This window comes from Gracilinanus agilis, chromosome 3 (assembly GCF_016433145.1).
Source record: "Gracilinanus agilis isolate LMUSP501 chromosome 3, AgileGrace, whole genome shotgun sequence".
NCBI classification, from domain to species: Eukaryota; Metazoa; Chordata; class Mammalia; order Didelphimorphia; family Didelphidae; genus Gracilinanus; species Gracilinanus agilis.
Genome location: NC_058132.1, coordinates 182,470,091 through 182,487,765, shown reverse-complemented (window position 1 = coordinate 182,487,765; position 17,675 = coordinate 182,470,091). Strand labels below are relative to the sequence as shown.

General features: G+C 35.0%; 1 pseudogene; it reads left to right on the top strand.

Annotated features, from left to right (window-relative positions):
- Window positions 1–2,575: 2,575 nt before the first annotated feature.
- LOC123241345 lies at window positions 2,576–12,999 on the top strand (annotated as a pseudogene).
- The last annotated feature ends 4,676 nt before the right edge of the window (window positions 13,000–17,675 follow it).

Genomic DNA, 17,675 nt, shown 5'->3' with positions numbered 1-17,675 from the left:
TCAACTTTCTAATTCCCCCTTTTTAGTTTTATATTGGTAGCTCACTCTGGCAGGCTTATAATTGTTGAGAACCTTCTTGATATATTAAATCCTGTATGGGAACCATAGTTTCTAATAAATTTTAGACTCAGAAATTAGCCCTTCCTGACCTAGGTTGGAGTAGTTGTCATTCTCTCCTGGGTCTACAGACCTTTTCTCGATGACTACAACCTATAATAAGACAGTGACAAATGGGAAAACATTAAAAGCCACTCATTCAACTTGGATATGACTAAATGCCCTCAGAGCAAAAGAAACAGTAGGATGACCATCTCAGTTTTCATTGGTTATTCAATCTACTTGTTTTTCCAAGTTGTACTCTATGTAACCTATAACAGGTGCAGGATTTTCCAAAATGTGGCAAATGTTAGTCAATAGATCATTGGATCATATTACACATTTGTAAATTAATTTGAAATCCCCTAGTTTCACTGTCATTGGCACATCTGAACAAACAAATGTAGACTCAGCTTCATGATTTCAATTTGCCAACGTTTTTGAAACTCTGGAAAAATTTCCGTTGTGGAAAAAAAAATTAGCACACATCCTTAGTTACCACTTATTTAGAAAGTCTTTGTAGGAAAGCTCCTTCCCCAGCAGCTGGATTGTATCATGCTTGCTTCATATTGGGGTTGGGTGATTAAGAAAGCTCTGGCAGAAAAAAAATTAGGTCTCCCTAGGGGAGATGGTATACAGGACCACCCCACCAAGAGATGACCTAACTTGGAGATACAGTATACATTCTTAAATTTTAAGAAGGTATCAGTAGAATGGAAAGAGGAGTGGAGTCTAAGCCAGAAGGTCTCATCTTGACTCTACTACTAATCTGTTAGTTAAATTTAGATAATAATTTACCCTCTCCGTGACTCAGTCATCACCTTTCTAAAATTCAGGGTATTATGCTCAATGATCTATAAGTTATTTTTTAGCTGCAAATTCCATAATTTTATTATTTTCCCAAATTGCATTCATTTATACAGCAAATTTGTTTTAGTCTCTTCCCATAAATTGAAGCTCTCAGTAGCAATTCAGCTATAATAATATGTAGCTTTCCTAAAACTTAAAAAAATGACTTTTCCTAAAAAAAGGACTTCCTAAAATTTGGAGAAGCATTATAGAGAACTAGTTACTTAAAAAAAAAAACCTTTCCCCTTGCATGACATTTATCCACAATTTGGTTTATTGAAAGGCATATGCTATTAATGGTATTTTGATCAGCAAAAGACTAATCTAATTTCTTTATCAACACAGAAAGTTTGGGAACATTAAATATTTTCCTCTTGTTATAAAGAAAGTATTTTCTATCATTTAAAAATTCTAAGTGTTCTGTCCAATATTTAGTGAATGTAATCTCATGCCAAATAAATTAGATAGTTGCATCTTAAATAAAGCAGGCAGGAAATCTGTGGAAAACTGATTGTCTCAAGTCCTTGCTTCATTATGATATGGAAAATATCTTTAGAGATTTATTTATATTGATAAGCTTTGTTCACAAGCTATTTAATTATTATTCTGAAACCTACTAATTTCATGATAATTTAGATGTGGCATATATAATTCAACAAACATTTGGCCATATTTATCCTGTAATTTTTAAAAAGAGTATACCTCACAATATTTAAGGAAAACTAGTCAAAAATGAGTAGCCTTTTCATTGGAAAGATCACTGGATCAGAGTTCAAATCCCATCCCAGTTACTTACTACTTAATTGACCTCAGGCAAAGGACCTAATCTCCCTCAACCTCAGCTTTCTCATCTGTAAAACAAGACAACTGGAGCAGAAAACCTAATTAAGGTCCTCCAGATCTGGATACAAGATCATATGGTCCTACATAGTTTTATTAGCATATCTTCAACTTCTGGGTTCCACAATTCTCTTCTGTTTATTGTACAATGTTACAAAGGTCATTGTGAAATTGTATTTTTTCATTTATTTAGGACTAATTTATCTCTTTTCTTAAGATGCACTGTGCATAAAAGTAACAAAATTATTTCTTTAAAATATTTTATGATTCATGTTTTATTTAGTGAGTAGTTTTTGCCCCAATTATTCCAAATTTTGATGATTTTAACTGTAATTTCATAGAGGTAGCATGATGTATATGGAGAGCCATCCTTAATTCCAAACATTTACTAGTTATGTGACTAGACATGTCACTCAACTTCTACACATCCCAAGAATTCCTAATAATTTATCTGCTAAATCAAATGGCTTGTGATGTGCATTAATGGAAATATTTCCCACAGTTGATCAAATTACAAATCCTTCCTATATGTATGTGAGGTATCAAGAGACTCTGGTGTTTTCTGCCCAGGCAGGTTTGGCATATTTTAATAAAAGGTGTCTTATTCTATAATACTTAGAAAACATCCCATGCTGACTTTGTAGAAAGAATACTATTATGTATGCTTATTTTGTTAGTGGAGGGGGGGGGGATCAGAGTGAAGCATAAATTAAACAAAAATGGAGAGTATTTTGTGAAAGGTTATATTTCTCATGTTTTGAACTGTTTGTGGATATTGTTACTGTGCAGAATGGTGAATTACACTTCAGATTTACCTTGTGAAATTGTGGACCAAACAATCCAAGTACCATTTAAAGTTTGGAACAAGGAGACTTCACTTGACTTCACCAGCTTTCCCCAGGGCGTTGATATCATGATCCTTTTTGGAAGAAAGGTAACAGAAAGGAGGAGTAATTATTTTTTTATAATTTTCCATATTACTACCTGATATGACAAGTATTTTATTCTGTTTTATTTTTTACCGAGTTATTTATTTTGCTTTTAGAACATGGGGATTTCCCCCCCTTTGATGGACTCTTTGGACGACTGTCTCATGCCTTTCCTCCTAGTGAAGGCTTTGGAGATGATGGCCACTTTGATGATGATGAACTTTGGAAAAGTAATTTTCAAGGTAAAGGTGCCTACTCTGTAGACAAGGAAAGTTTGATTATATCTGATGTAAGTATTAACCTTGAAATCTGGCCAAAGTCATCAAACCAATTCCCCATTGTGGAGAAAATTGTTTTATGAACTTTATGGACCTATGTGGTCAATGGCCTTGTGTTTTCCATTCTATTCCCCAAACAGCAATTAAGGCAACAAAATGATTTCAACCAAACTACTTTCTGAGGTCTTGGATACTGAAAACCTGTACCACAAAGATTATGGGGTGACTGGCAGTCTAAATTTTGGCTTGACCCAATTTTTAGCCTAAGGGTAAAGAATACATAACAGAGTTTACCATTAAAATTATATCTTAATTCTCTAAATTCTTACTGTGATGGCTCATTGTGTCATAAATGTGACCTAGGGTTATTGAAGGCTATGCCAAGGGAGAACAAGGCTGGTAGATGCTAACAACTTGGAAATATTTTGAGTAAGGGTCCAGTAATGGATTGATTAATCTGATGTCTAGGGGGATACTAACAGGTTGAACTAAGGGTCATGAATTATTCCACTATGGCAATTCTTAACTCCTTGTACTAAGCAGAAGAGGGGCTGTGATTTGTATTGGTGAAATTTCCATATGAAAAATAACTGTAGATCCTTGAATGGGAATTACTTTTTTGAAAAATTTAATGAAAATAATTTATAAATATCAATATTCTGCTAGATAGAGAAATGGCCTCTGAACTGTTAAGACTTAGGTTCAAGTCCCATCTCTGATATTTTTGGGCTTTGTGACCCTGAGCAAGTTATTTTATATCTTAGTTCTCTATTTATCTCTCTAAATCTATAAATTGTAGAGAAGATGCTGACTAATAGAGGAAGTTTCTTTAGCAGGAATTTCTCTATATTCACAAAATTGTACACTCAAACTCTATTTCTGTTCCATTACACAGAAACATATCATCTGCAAAACAATTGTTTTTGGATTTGAATGTTCACATTAGGAATCAACATTGATTTTGTTTTGAAAAACTGAGAATGACAAAAATGGATGAGCAAAAAGGGGATTAAATGAATACCTGGTACCTATGGTCTCCATTCTACTTGGCTAAATAGAACAACTTGACTTTGATCTGGTACAAGAAGCATATTTCTATGGTAACTTGATGGATTACTAAGACATTTTGTCTTGCTATATAATCATGCTAATGGAGAATAATAGAATAAGGCAGAAGAGCAGAAGAGGGAGAGGCTATTAGAAGGAAAAATAGAAAATCTCTGAACTGGCGAAAAAGGTTGATTTGAGTGATTTTTAAAAAATACATTGTTTTATATTGTTCAATAAATTTTAGTCAAATAGTTTTCATTAGAATTGTTTTAATGAACAAGTATGACTTGTAATTAGTATATATCTTCTTTATATATAAAAGTGCTGGAAAACACTTGGTCTCTCAGACTGAACATTTCCTGTTGTTTGCATTATTGCATCTTTTCATAGAGCAAAGATCAACTGTGTCTAGTTCTAAATTTATGGGGTTCCAACAAAAGAGACTTGACCAGAACTGCAAATGCATTCTCTAGCAGTTATCCCAAGGTAAGTCTATTTGTTTTCCCTAAAGACAAGATGATCATCACATTTTTTTATTCAAGACTTTCTTACAACTCAGTTTTCAGGTAACAGAAGTAATCATTACATTGTGACCTGACTGGTCTCTGATATAATCTTGGGCATGTAAATTTTACCCCCATTCCCTCTTTTCAATCATAAAGGTGTACCTCTTAAGAAGAGGAGCCCCCAAAATTGATATAGTTCTTTAATAAAATTCTTACTCAGAAATTAGCAAAGAATAATCCTTGGAGAAGAGAGATGATAAAATTTTTTTCAAAGGAATCTTTATTCTGTGATTGTTTTGGACAAAACTGTATTTTCTTTTAGACTTTAATCTGTTTTCTGTTGCTGTCCATGAGTTTGGCCATTCCTTGGGACTACATCACTCTATAGTGATCCTGAAGCTCTGCTGTACCCTATCTACAAATACAACAGCATAAGAGAGAAGATTCTATCTGAAGATGATATTAAAGGCATTGGCTCTTTATGGTACAATGAAGTTTTCTCTTTCTTTTCCTTTTTCAAACATTCACATGAAGCCAGAAGATAATTTGCTAATCTCCCAAGATGTGTAATCCTGTGAAAGGATCTCTGTACAGGTTGTCACTAGCCTAGACCTCTAACCCATAGATTTAGAGAACTGGGCATATTGATATCTTCTCAGTCTCTATTTTTTTTTACCTCCACTTTGCAAGGATATGTTAGGACCAGCCAGCCTATTGTTAAAATTTAAGGATGAGCATTTACACCTTCAAAATCAGCAAATGATTTGAATCAGAGTTTGAGTGTTTTGTTGCTTCCAAGACTTAATAAAGTGATGGAGGAAATATTAATAATGCAGATTCAACTTAAGAATGTGTTTCATGTACATTTCTTTTTTGGAAAGCTGATTCTGAAACATGTTGTCCTTACTTCATAGCTTATGTGTTACAGCATCATGGCTTTACTTTGAAATACATCAAGCTATTTGGAGTCAGAAGACCTATCTGGGTTAGAAATCTAGCTCTGCCACCTAAAACCCATGTGGCCTGAGGTAAGTCATTTAATCTCACTTGGCATTAGTTTCCATATTTATAAAATAAGATTAGACTTTTTCAGTTTGAAGTTCCATTTCTATTCTAAATCTATGCTATTATGATCATTTAATCTTTGAAGCTCTTGAGTAGAGGAGTTCAAAACTGGAATTCATTTCTCTAATAAAGGTGTAATTAATGCTTATATAATAGGGATAACAGGGAGCGAGGAACCCTCTCCTGATCTCTTGCCCTAGAATACTTCCCTTTGAGTTGGGCATGTGCTCTGCTTCCTCTCTGTGGAACATGTACACTGACTCTGCTATATAATTTCTTTAACTGAAATTCTCTTTCATAAAGTAATACAGCTTTACTATACTCTCTTTAAAATAAGGGCAGTAAAACTATATACTTGATAATGCTTTTTTCTCATTGGAATGAGGTAAGATTAATTGGACATTTCAAGAGGACCTAGAGAACAAATCTTCAAAATGTAGACATGCACTCCTGAAAGATAGGGCAACTAGGTGGCACAGTAGATAGAGCATTGGGCTTGGAATCAGACAGACTCATCTTCATGAGTTTAAATCCAACCTCAGACTCTTCTTTGTTGTGTTACCCTAGAAGAGTCATTTAATACTTTTTGTTCCTCATCTGTAAAATGAGTTAGAGAAGAAAATATAAAGCCACTCTGGTATCTTTGCCCCCAAACCACCCAAATTGAGATAAAAAAGTTTGGCATGACTGAAATGGCTGAACAAAGGAAAAGATAATTACCTTGACCCATACTTGAGTTTTTTTTGTAAAAATAAGTTTCATAGTCTTTGATTAAGAATTTAAGATTAAAAAAAAGAATTAAATTTTTTTCTTTTTTGGTCTGAACCTGCAATTCCATTAGTATAGGAAGCATATAATATAATCTATGGAAACTCCTTCCACCAATACAGATTACAACTCATTTGGAACTTGTTTGTCTTAGAGAGTAACCTGAGACACTAAAAGAAGAAATAATTTGCTCAGAGTCACATAGCTGGTAGATAGCAGATGCAGAAGTTAAGAAACACAGGTTTTTCTAAATCCAAACTTGAAGACTACCACTGTTATCAATAATCACACAATTAACATTTACATAGTGCTTTAAAGTTTGCAAGGAATTTTATATTTATGATATGACACCTCGCCTCTCTGACTAGGAATAAGTTAAAAATAATTTGTATAATGATTGCGTTTACTTCCAGAGTAACAAAGCTCCATTATCTTTTTCACACTTTCATGTTGTTAGCTCATTTCCTCTAGACAACTCATTTGGGAGGTATCTTGTTTAAGAAGAACTAGAAAGAACATGCATTTCGTGATTCCCAGCTGAATCCTATCCTTCTCAGACTACAGTCCTCATCAATTTCTCTTTTTTTTTTAGGTGAAGATTTTTATATTTGTTTCCAATTACATGTAATAATAATTTTTGGCATGATTTTTCTTTTTAAATTTTGAGTTCTAAATTTTTCCCTTTTCTCCCTTCCCTCTCCCATCCTTGAGAAGGCATGCAATTTTCTATGAATTATACATAAGGAGTCATGCAAAACATATTTCCATATTAGTCATATTGAGAAAGATAACACGGATCAAAGAAAGAAAAATAAATTAAAAAAGAAGTATGCTTTGATCTGCATTCAGATTCCATCAGTTCTTTCTCTGAAGGTGGATACCATTTTTTCTCCTAAGTCCTTTGGAATTGTCTTGGATTATTGTATTGCTGGGAATAGCTAAGACATTTACAGATCAGTTTCTTTGTAAAGTCCATCCTTCCAAATGCCATTGTGAAATGCAAAGGTGTATACAATGGGTGCTTTGAAAAATGTCCCTCTTTTTTTCCTACCATGTTTTAGTTTATGAGTATTTTCTGACATTAAAAGAGAATAGAAGTTAAGTGGGAAGGAAATCAAATGAGAATGCTGGATTGTACTCTTATTTCTGATCCAGAAAAGGACCACTGGATGACCAGATTCCAGAGACATGTGACCCAATGTTCAGAGTTGATGTCATTACTGATCTACGTGGAGAAAAAATTGTCTTTAAGGAAATGTAAGTCGCACTAAAGCATTCGATAGGATGTGAATGTCAGTGGAGCATAGGCATGCCCCCACCTTCCCAAAATGATTTGTTTCTCCCCTTCCCCCCTTTATGGCAAATATCTCCTTAGGTACCCTCTTTTTGTAGTTGGCTGTTGGTTGACTATTGAAATGCTTAAAATGCTTGATTACCATTTTTCATATCTATAAATCTATATACTGAAATGTTGTCATTTAAAATGAGATACACTCATGCCACTTCACTCATGCATGCCTCAAGTGTATTCTTTCAATATTGCTACAAAGGAAAAGTCATTTTCTTTGAATCTGTGCTTTATACAAGATTAAAATTTATATAGAACTTCATTCTACAGATGGGACAGCTGAGACCCAGAAACACCAAACAATTTGTCTAAGGTCCCACAGAAAGCTAGTTGAAGATCCTGCCTGGACTCAGGATTCCTCACTCTAAGGCCCATGTTTTTTACATTACCCTACAATATGTCTCCAGCCAGTTAGGTGGTTCAGTGGGATAGAGACCAGGTCCGAAGTCAGGAAGACCTGAGTTCAAATCCAGACTTAGACACTCACTAGTTATGTGACCCTGGGCATGTCACTTAACCTCTGTTCGCCTTAATCCACTGAAGAAGGAAATAACAAACCACTCAGTATCTTTGCCAAGAAAACCCCAAATGGGGTCATGAAGAGTTGGGCATGACAGAAAAAAAACAAAAACAACCGAAACGCATTACTCTCTGATTCCCAATTGCTCAGATCTTCTTTTTATAATACAACTACTATATCTAATGAGTCATCAAGTCTTTTCTTTCTTCCTTTGAAAATTTGCTCATATCGTAAAATCCAGGAAGGAGGGAGGTCAGAGACTATGTTGTGATTATCTTTGCATTTCCTCTAGACCTAGCACATATAAACACTTCACAAATGAGCCAGGAAATATGTCCATTTCAGTTAAAGTTTTAAAACCACAATCTACTACATAATGATGAAAAGGCCAGATGTTCACAGAATCAATCATGAGACCATAGATCCTTTGCCTTCTTCCATCACAAAAAAAGATCCTCTTTATACAATTCCTTAGCCTTGACCTTTCAGGAATTTTCAGGTAATAGCAAGCCCCTCGTTGTTTAAAATCTGAGCATTCATCTTTTGTGAATCGTTCCAGTGTATTTTTATTGGTTCTTTTATTAAAATCTTTTTTTCATTTGTATAGCCTTCAATTAACTTTACCACAGCCTGGTGATGAGACTGTATGACAAGATGGTAGAATGATGGTAATTTAGCTACCTAGTTCATCTCACTTTCTAAAATCAGGTTCTTCTGGAGGCACCATCCACAGATGGCCAAAGAAAAAACACTGCTCATTCACTCATTTTGGTCAGATCTTCCCAAACAGATTGATGCAGCATATGAAGACCCTAAAAAGGATCTTATATTTCTGTTCAGAGGTGAATGGTTTGTAGTACTTCTTTCATAGCCTTTGTAAATTTAGACACTATATTTGTAAGCATATGTGGACATGTGGGCACATAATATGCATTATGCATAAGCATGTACATATATGTTTATTGCATGATATACATACATGTATACCCATGGATATATATGTGAATTTACTCATTCTATTGATTATTTCATATGGCTAGAATTGACCTGGTGGGTAGGCGGCTGAATAATGTGATTCAGGGGTAGGTTTTGCCCCAATCAGACATTTCTCACTGTCATAATGTTTGAAATGTTACTATTAGAGAGAGACAGAGAGATATAGGGAGAGACCAAGACTGAGACAGAGAGAGAGATGGAGAGACACACACACACACACACACACACACACACACACAGACAGAGAGAGAGAGAGAGAGAGAGAGAGAGAGAGAGAGAGAGAGAGAGAGAGAGTCATTCCTTTGGATGATATTGAAGAGTTTTTGTTTCTTGGGATTTTTTTGCCTTCAGAATTCTGCTACTAACATGAAGATATCTAGGAATGATTGTCTACCTTAAGAATTTAATAGTTTGGCATATTATTCTTCATTTATTTCAAGAATTGTTCTCTAATGTAAATAATATGTGTCATTTCACAACTTGATGAATATAGAAATATGTATTGGATATATACATGTGCCCAACCCTTATCATATTACCTGCTAATGGGGAGGTGGAAGGATTGGGAGGGAGGGAGAGAACATGGATTGCAAAATGTCAGAAAACAATTATTAAAAATTGTTTTAACATGTTATCTGGAAATTTAAAAAAAATCTAAGAGTTAATACCCTGGGAGGGGATTAAGGAAGATGAGAAGAAGGCTGCATGGAATTGGTCACGGAAAGTGCCTGGGAAGGCAAGTCCATAAAGAAGAGTAAAGGAATCTTTGAGAGGGGAGCTGAAAGTGGTTATGGGAGGCACCAAAGATGAAATTTAACCCTTCACCATTTTATATAGAGAATCCTTTCAGCAGTACCTGGCATAGCTGTATTTTCAACTATTTAGTGAGCACATACTTTGGAAGGTTAGCTTGTTCTGTGATCTCAACAGGGACACTTCCTGTAGTGGCGTAGATCATAAATGATCCCCACCTTTTTGTCATGTCTCCCCTAAATTCTCCAATAGGCAACCACCTCACATTCTCAAGGCTTTTATTTATATCTCTTGGCATGGTGTGGATGTCAATGGAGCATGTGGGCTGTCCATCACTCCCACATTCTAAGCCATACAACTCCTTAGGTATTCACCAGCAAGCTACCCCCCCCAATATATATATTTTTGGAGTTTGCTGGTGAATTTACTGGTAAAATGCTTTAAAGGTTTGATTATTATTTTTTGAAAATCTATAAATCTATAGACTGAAATGATTTCATTTAAATTGAGATGTGCTCATGCTCCTTTATTTAGGTATGCATCAAATGTATTCTCTGAACATTATTATGAAGTAAAAGTAATTTTCTTTGAATCAATATTTTATACAGGACAAAAATTGTGGGCCCTCAAAGGCCATGCAATCCTGGATGGGTATCCTAAAGATCTGAAGGAACTTGGATTCCCTCAAAATATTAAAAGGATATATGTTGTCTTCCATGATCCTGAAACTAGACACACCATATTTTTCACTGAAGACAAGATCTGGAGGTATGGAATCACTAGAAGGAATTTAGAGGTGGATGGATACATAGTGCTAGAAGACATACTGTTTCATTTGAGGTAATTATTTTTATAGCTTATTTTATATTTTCCTAAAATTAACTAGAGTCTATATATGTCAACAAGCAATTACTATGCACCTATTATGTGCCAAGTATTGGAGCTATAAAAATAGGACTGTTAAAAAACTGTCCTTGTCTCAAGGAACTCATAATCTAATAGGGGAGACAATATGCAAACAAGTATGTATAAAAAAGATAGAAACAAGTAAAGTTGGAGATAATCAGGGATATTAAAATTAAACTTTAGTACCTAAATACCTAATTAATAGTGCTCAGAAATGTTAAATATTTTCTTATTTTATTTTATTTTTTAATAGATTCAATAAAGAAAGTTAATTATGGAAGAATACCCCAAATATATCAGAGATTGCTTTCCAGGAACTGGAAAAAAGTGGAGACAATCTACCAATAAAATGGCAAGCCTCTTGCTCTGGAATGTTTCATATTTTCAAATCTTTAAGACTGAGTATAAAGTAATAATGTGGATATTATCCCTCAAAATACCACAACTGTCACAAGGTAAGGTCAGGTGGTTTTAAAATTAGATGTTTGCTTCAGAATTAAAATATGAAGGTGTTTTAAAAATAGTAAAACTATGTGTTAAAAACAATTAAGAAATGATCACATGAAAGTTGTTTTTATTATCCCATTCCTCTGGCTTTTCTAGTCCAGTTATTTCCTGCCAAATAACCCAGATAATTCCCATTTAAAAGTAGGGTAAGCAATCATGGGCTAGACTGGCAGTATGTTCTATTTTTGGTTATTTTTCCCTACTACCATGTTTGAGTAAGAGGACAGAATTTGGGGCAATAAACGACTAATTTCCTAACCAAGTACAATCATAATGAAAAAGGGTTGTGGACGAAGTGAAAGAAACTTTACTCTTCAGAGATTATAGACCAGTGAAGGTTAAAAAATATTTCCTTTTGTTGTACAAGTTTCATCTACTTCTTCAGTGGATCCACCCAAAATGAATATGTGTGTCTGAAAAATGCATCATCCAGACTTTAAAAACAAATGGCATCCTGGGTTGTTGACTTTCTGCTTTGGAGATGCACTATCTGAGATAAGACCTATTACATAATTTATAAAACCGGTGGATTATCTCATGATTTATTAAGATTTATAATTTACACAAGAAAGGCCTTATTCTAGCATGTCACCATATCCTTTGTTTAATCATTTCTATTTAAAAGTTCATTTCTCTCTGTTTTTAAAAGACTGTCAACAAAATCATCAAAACTAAAATATAATGCTGATTGAAACTTTTACAAAAACTTTGCTCTTGTTTAGGAAACTAATGAAAGCTAGAGAATAAAGAAAATACTAGCTTTTGTTGTCTGTCTCAGAAAATTGTCAAGCTTGATTTTCCAGCATTCTAAATTATTCACTGTACTGAAGACACATCTCAAATGAGATTCTGAATATAATGTGCTTAGCAGACCTTAAAGCTCTATCTAAATGTCAGTTGTTGTTATTAATCATTATTACACTTGAAGAATGAAAGGCAGTGGAAATAGGGGCAGTGAAAAGTATACTAACTTTGGAGCAAGAATGAGCTGGTAAATGTTTAACAACAGGTTTTTTGAAAAAAATATATGCATGAAATACTTGATGTTTAATTTGTGATATTAACATTTTCTCCATTACTTTATTAAGTCTAGACAAAATAATAAATTAAGCCTTGGTTTGTAATATTCATCAATTTCTGAAGCATAAATGCTAACACTGAGAATTTGACAATCATCTTTTCTAAGTTGGTTTGAGCTATTTCCAGCAGGTCCTTGCTTTGGTGTGTGTGTGTGGGGGGAATCAGAGGACTTTTATTTTCTAGTTCTTTATTTTTTCCACACCACCACATAAGAATGCCTCCTCTAGCATATATATTGGAGGCACACCTGTTATATTGACCCAAATAGATCTGGGACTTTCCTGTGCTTCAATGGAAGGGCAAGGCTTAGACTTGTTTGTATCTTCCATAGGTGATGGAGCCTGATGGCATGCTTTCAGAAAATTCCCACATTGCTGCTCTCTGAAAAAGTTATGATTAATACAGCCTACGCTGAAGGAATATCCACACTCGCACCATGGCCTCAGTCGGCTTAGTCAGCAAGGCTTCTGCTTTCCAGGGCTTCCAAGAGGCTGCTGGAGCCATTTAGGAACAGCAGCTGCAGCTTCTTGGGGCTAATTATCTCTTGATCCAACCAAATGAAACACTTCATAGCTCAGTCAAGCTCCCAGGTAATTCAACAGAAGGCTTTTCATGGAAAACAATTAGCAGGCAGAGAGAGATAAGCACTTGTGATGACAAGCAGGCTGATTGCCAGCACATTATGAGGTGGTGACAGAGATACTCATTGCCTGAAATCATTGCAGATGAACAATGTTTGAAGACTGAAGAACTGGAGCCTAGGGCACGGATCCCTCTTTGTTCATTTCTTTTTGCCATTAGTGAGAGCATAATTATCTGGGCTACAAGAAGCACAATCTAAATAACATTTTCTTCTTTCCTTCAATCCTTTCCCTAAGGAAAGTCTGGTAAAAAAAAATAAAACTATTATTGTTAGCTTTTGATTCATAGACATTATTTTAAAGTGGACAAAACAATGGTATTGGTTCTTACTTATTTTATTTGGATTTTTAAATATATATATGTGTGTGTATATATTTACTTCACTTTAGATGGATTCTTTTTGTAGGTTCCTTGTGGACAGGGATTATCTTTTCTTGTTCTTTTTAGCCATATACAGTAGATAACTCAATGAATACTTATTGATTTGATATTTTAAAAATGTGTTAAAATATTTAGTTCAAATATTAAAGTGGCATCATTTTAAGAAGTAGATGAAAGTCCAAATGAATGCTGTTTATTATATCCTTTCATCATCTTTGTACATCAAATATTATATCTGTCATAATTTGCCAAGCCAAAGACTATACTGTCTCAGAACTTAGAAGTGGAAGGAACCTTAAAGACAATCTATTCCAACCCTTTAACATATAAATAGGAAAACTGACAACCAGAGAGGAAAAAGTGACTTGCCCCAGATAGTAGGAAGTCTCTTCTTAAAGATCTGATAAATGCTGTTTAATGAATATCTAAAGATTTTGGGTGATCCCATACATGTGAACATTTTCAATACTATAATTACCTATAAGACAAAGTAGCAAATGAGGCAAATATTTTGGTTATTTTTCATCTAGTTTTGATCCTCTGACTATTTCACTGTCAAGTGGGTTGGTATCTGAAAGAGATATAAACTTTTCAGTGGAAATGACAATAAGATGATTCCTTAATATCTGCTTTGCTGCTGTGCTCTAAGGATAATAGAACGTTTCTATCTCACTACTAAAATATTTATGTAAATATTTTGCATTTAACATCTATATACATAAACTCATATATATATACATATATTTAAAATATATATACATATATATATATATACACAGGCACATATATGTGATAGATCTCTATTTCTATCATTAGAATGTGAGTTCCTTAGTATCAAGGATTATTTCCCCTTTTCTATTTGTATCTTCAATGCTTTGAATATAGTAAACATTTAATATAGGTGTGTTTTCATTAATTATTTAATTAACTAATTCAAGTATGATTGTATGCTGAATGAATGAAAAGTTTGATTCTCATGCATTGCTGAAGCCAAATCTAATTTAGCTGGAGAATAGTAGCCTCTTATAACCCAAGATCATGGAAGATGTATCTCTTGAATAAAAACGTCCCCTGCTCTTCACAAATTCGTGAGTATAAGATTATTGATTGCAAAAACTGAAAATAAATGCTTGCTTAAAAAGCTTCATAGAACCTTCTTCTGTTTTGCCAGACTATTTTCTCCTGCCCCCCCAACTTGATTACCTGTTTTTTTCTTCCAAAACAGACACACATACAGAAGCATATACCCTTTCTCTTAATCCCATAGTGCTCCTGCTATGTTGCTATTTTATTCTCTGAAATCCTGACAGGCGAACAATGGTCTAAAGCCAAAGAACTGTAGCCTAGGATAAGGATCCATTTCTATTTTAATTTTAAAGGTAATTTAAGGAATTGCTTGAGAAGCACTGGAAAGCAGAAACCTTGTTGATTAAGCCAACTGTAGGACGATGGATATTATAACTTCAGTGTGGGCTATGTTAATCATAACTTTCTCAGATAGCAGCAATGTGAGAATTTTCTGAAAACATGTTATCAACCTTGCTATTTAAACCCTTTACAAGGAAAGGAGGACTAATTCATTTATACATCCTATTCTCTATTGCTTCATTGCATATGGTAATAACTAGGGAGGGCTCTTCAAACTATGTAACTTTCTCATGCACTTTTTCACAATCTCTGGAAGGCATCATAGCATGGTGTGCTTCTGAACTTCATCAGGAAGAGATCAAGAAGGTTCAAATCCTACCTCAAACCTTAATTAGCTATGTGTTGTAGGACAAAGCTTTGAGCTTCAGATTCCTCATCTGTAAAATGGAAGTAATTATGATGTTGGTGATGATATAATGCTTTCTCTCCATAACTCATAAATCTGGGTTTATGGAATTTAGAGATCATCTAGTCTATCCACCTTGTTTCACAGAATCTGAAGCCTAGGTAGATTAAGTAATTTACCCAAATTCATACAGATTATAAACATTAGAAGAGGGATTGGAACCCATAACCTCTGACTTTAGAACTAGTATTAGTCTCTCCATTGTACCATGATTATTATTGGGAAGATCAAATGATGTAGTGAATCTAAGGTGTTTCATAAACTTTAAAATGCTATATAAGTATTAGTTACCATTAAAAGATAAGGAACTTAATAAGGGAATATCAAGTTTTAACTCCATAGGATGCTTTTTGAATCCTAGGGGTCAAAACTACTTTTAGTACTCAGAATAATCAGAATTTGGGAAACTTAGGGGAATTTATATCCTTATTTACAGGTATAATTTTCCTAAAAATTTTTACTCTCTCTTTAGATAAAGGAGTTCCAATTATCCTTTTTTTAAAAGGTTAACTTATGGTATCAGGAAACTTCTTCAGGTTAAATCTGACCCAACTTCCATCTGAGGCAGCTAGGTGGGATTGTAGCTATTGTACTGAATTTATCAAGCATAATAGTAATAATAATAGTAATAACAACTAGCATTTTATAGTGCATTAAGGTTTGCAAAGAGTTTAACAAATATTTTTTCATTTGATTCTTACAAGAATCCTGGGTATAAGGTGCTATGATTATCATCATTTTTACAGGTGGGAAAACTGAGACAAATAGGTTAAGTTAATTGCTGAGGGTCACACAGTGAATAAATGTGTGAGGCAGGATTTTAACTCAGATCTTCTTGGGCACAAGTCCAACACTTCATCCACAATTCGAGCTTGAATTATGCCTCAGGCACATCATTACTCTGAGAAACTCACTTAACCTTTGTAAGGATGGAATTTGTGCAAGGGGGATGGGACAAAAGGAGCCAGAAGAAGACCTTTGGTGACAGTTACTGACAGTTGAGAGAGGATTCTGGATAATTTTCTCCAGAAGAGGAAGGAGGAAGAGAGACTTCCGGTGGAGGACTGGGGAGAGGAAGGAGGTGGATATCCCAGCTTGGATCCAGTCCTGAGGGTTTCCTGGGGATCTTTCTCTGGACATTGAAACCCTGATTCCCTGGTCAAAGATTCCATTGCATCTCATTGAGCAAGACTTCAACCATCGAGTAAACTAAGTGTTTGGACTCCATTTTGGGATCAGTCTCTTAGGCTCCTTCTCCCATTACCCAACCTTGCTGAGAGACCCTTTCCAGTTTGACTTGCAATTATAGAAAAGGACAGAAATAGGAAATAGAAACTGAAGGAGAAAGGGCAAGGGGAGACGCATAGGAGTGGGAACTCCAAAAGTTCCCACTTGAGTGATGGACTCTATAGAAATAGAGGAGGGCACCCCCAATCCCCAATTCACCCCTTTCCCCAATCCATGAATTGTGAATAATAAAAGCTATTCATTAGTCAGATAGTGTTTCAGAGTGCCTGAGAGACAACAAGGAGGAGGGAATCACAGCTTGGTCTAGCTGCCTCCATCTTGAAGCCAGACCCCTCTGCTGTGAAGTTGACTGACCTTGGGAGAGGTTTGTATGAACCCCGCCCTCATTCAGAATCAGATTGGGGTACCCCATACCTCATCTTTTAGGGAAACCTCACCCACAACTCCTGTGGGGCAGCATGACCATCCAGGTCACCCAGTTTTGGGGTGACACTCCCTCAAAGTCTCTCAGTGTATATTTTGGCAGAGGGGAGAGCTAGAAGAGAGTCTCTTCCCTCATAGACTCTCTCTATCTCCCCTCTATCATAACATTTAGGTACTGGTTCTGTTTATACTTATACCTTTCCATACCTCAATTTCTTCATCAACAAAACTGAGTGAGTTGAATTCTGTGGTCTCTAGGGTTCCTTTTAGCTCTAAATCTATGATACAATGATTCAGTGTCAGTTATTGTAATTCCCAGAGAGTAGCTGGATGAGTTTTTAAAATCTCCTTTGTTTGGGTTAATTAGAGAATTGAAAGGGAGCTCAGAAATAGCCTTGTCTTACCCAGGATGATTTTGAAGATGAATCCTGTCAATAGCACACTGAAGAAGTAAATGGTCCTCCAGCCAGTGAAAAAGGAGCCATCTTTTGGAATTACACTAACTTTACATTAGACAAAAATCCATGTATCTATCTATTGCTCTAAGTTCTTTCTTTTGGGGCCAAGCAGAATAAATTGTATCCCTCCCTTACATTATGCCCCTTCAGATATTTTATACCCCCTGCCATTTCTCTTCCCCAAATGAAACATTCCCA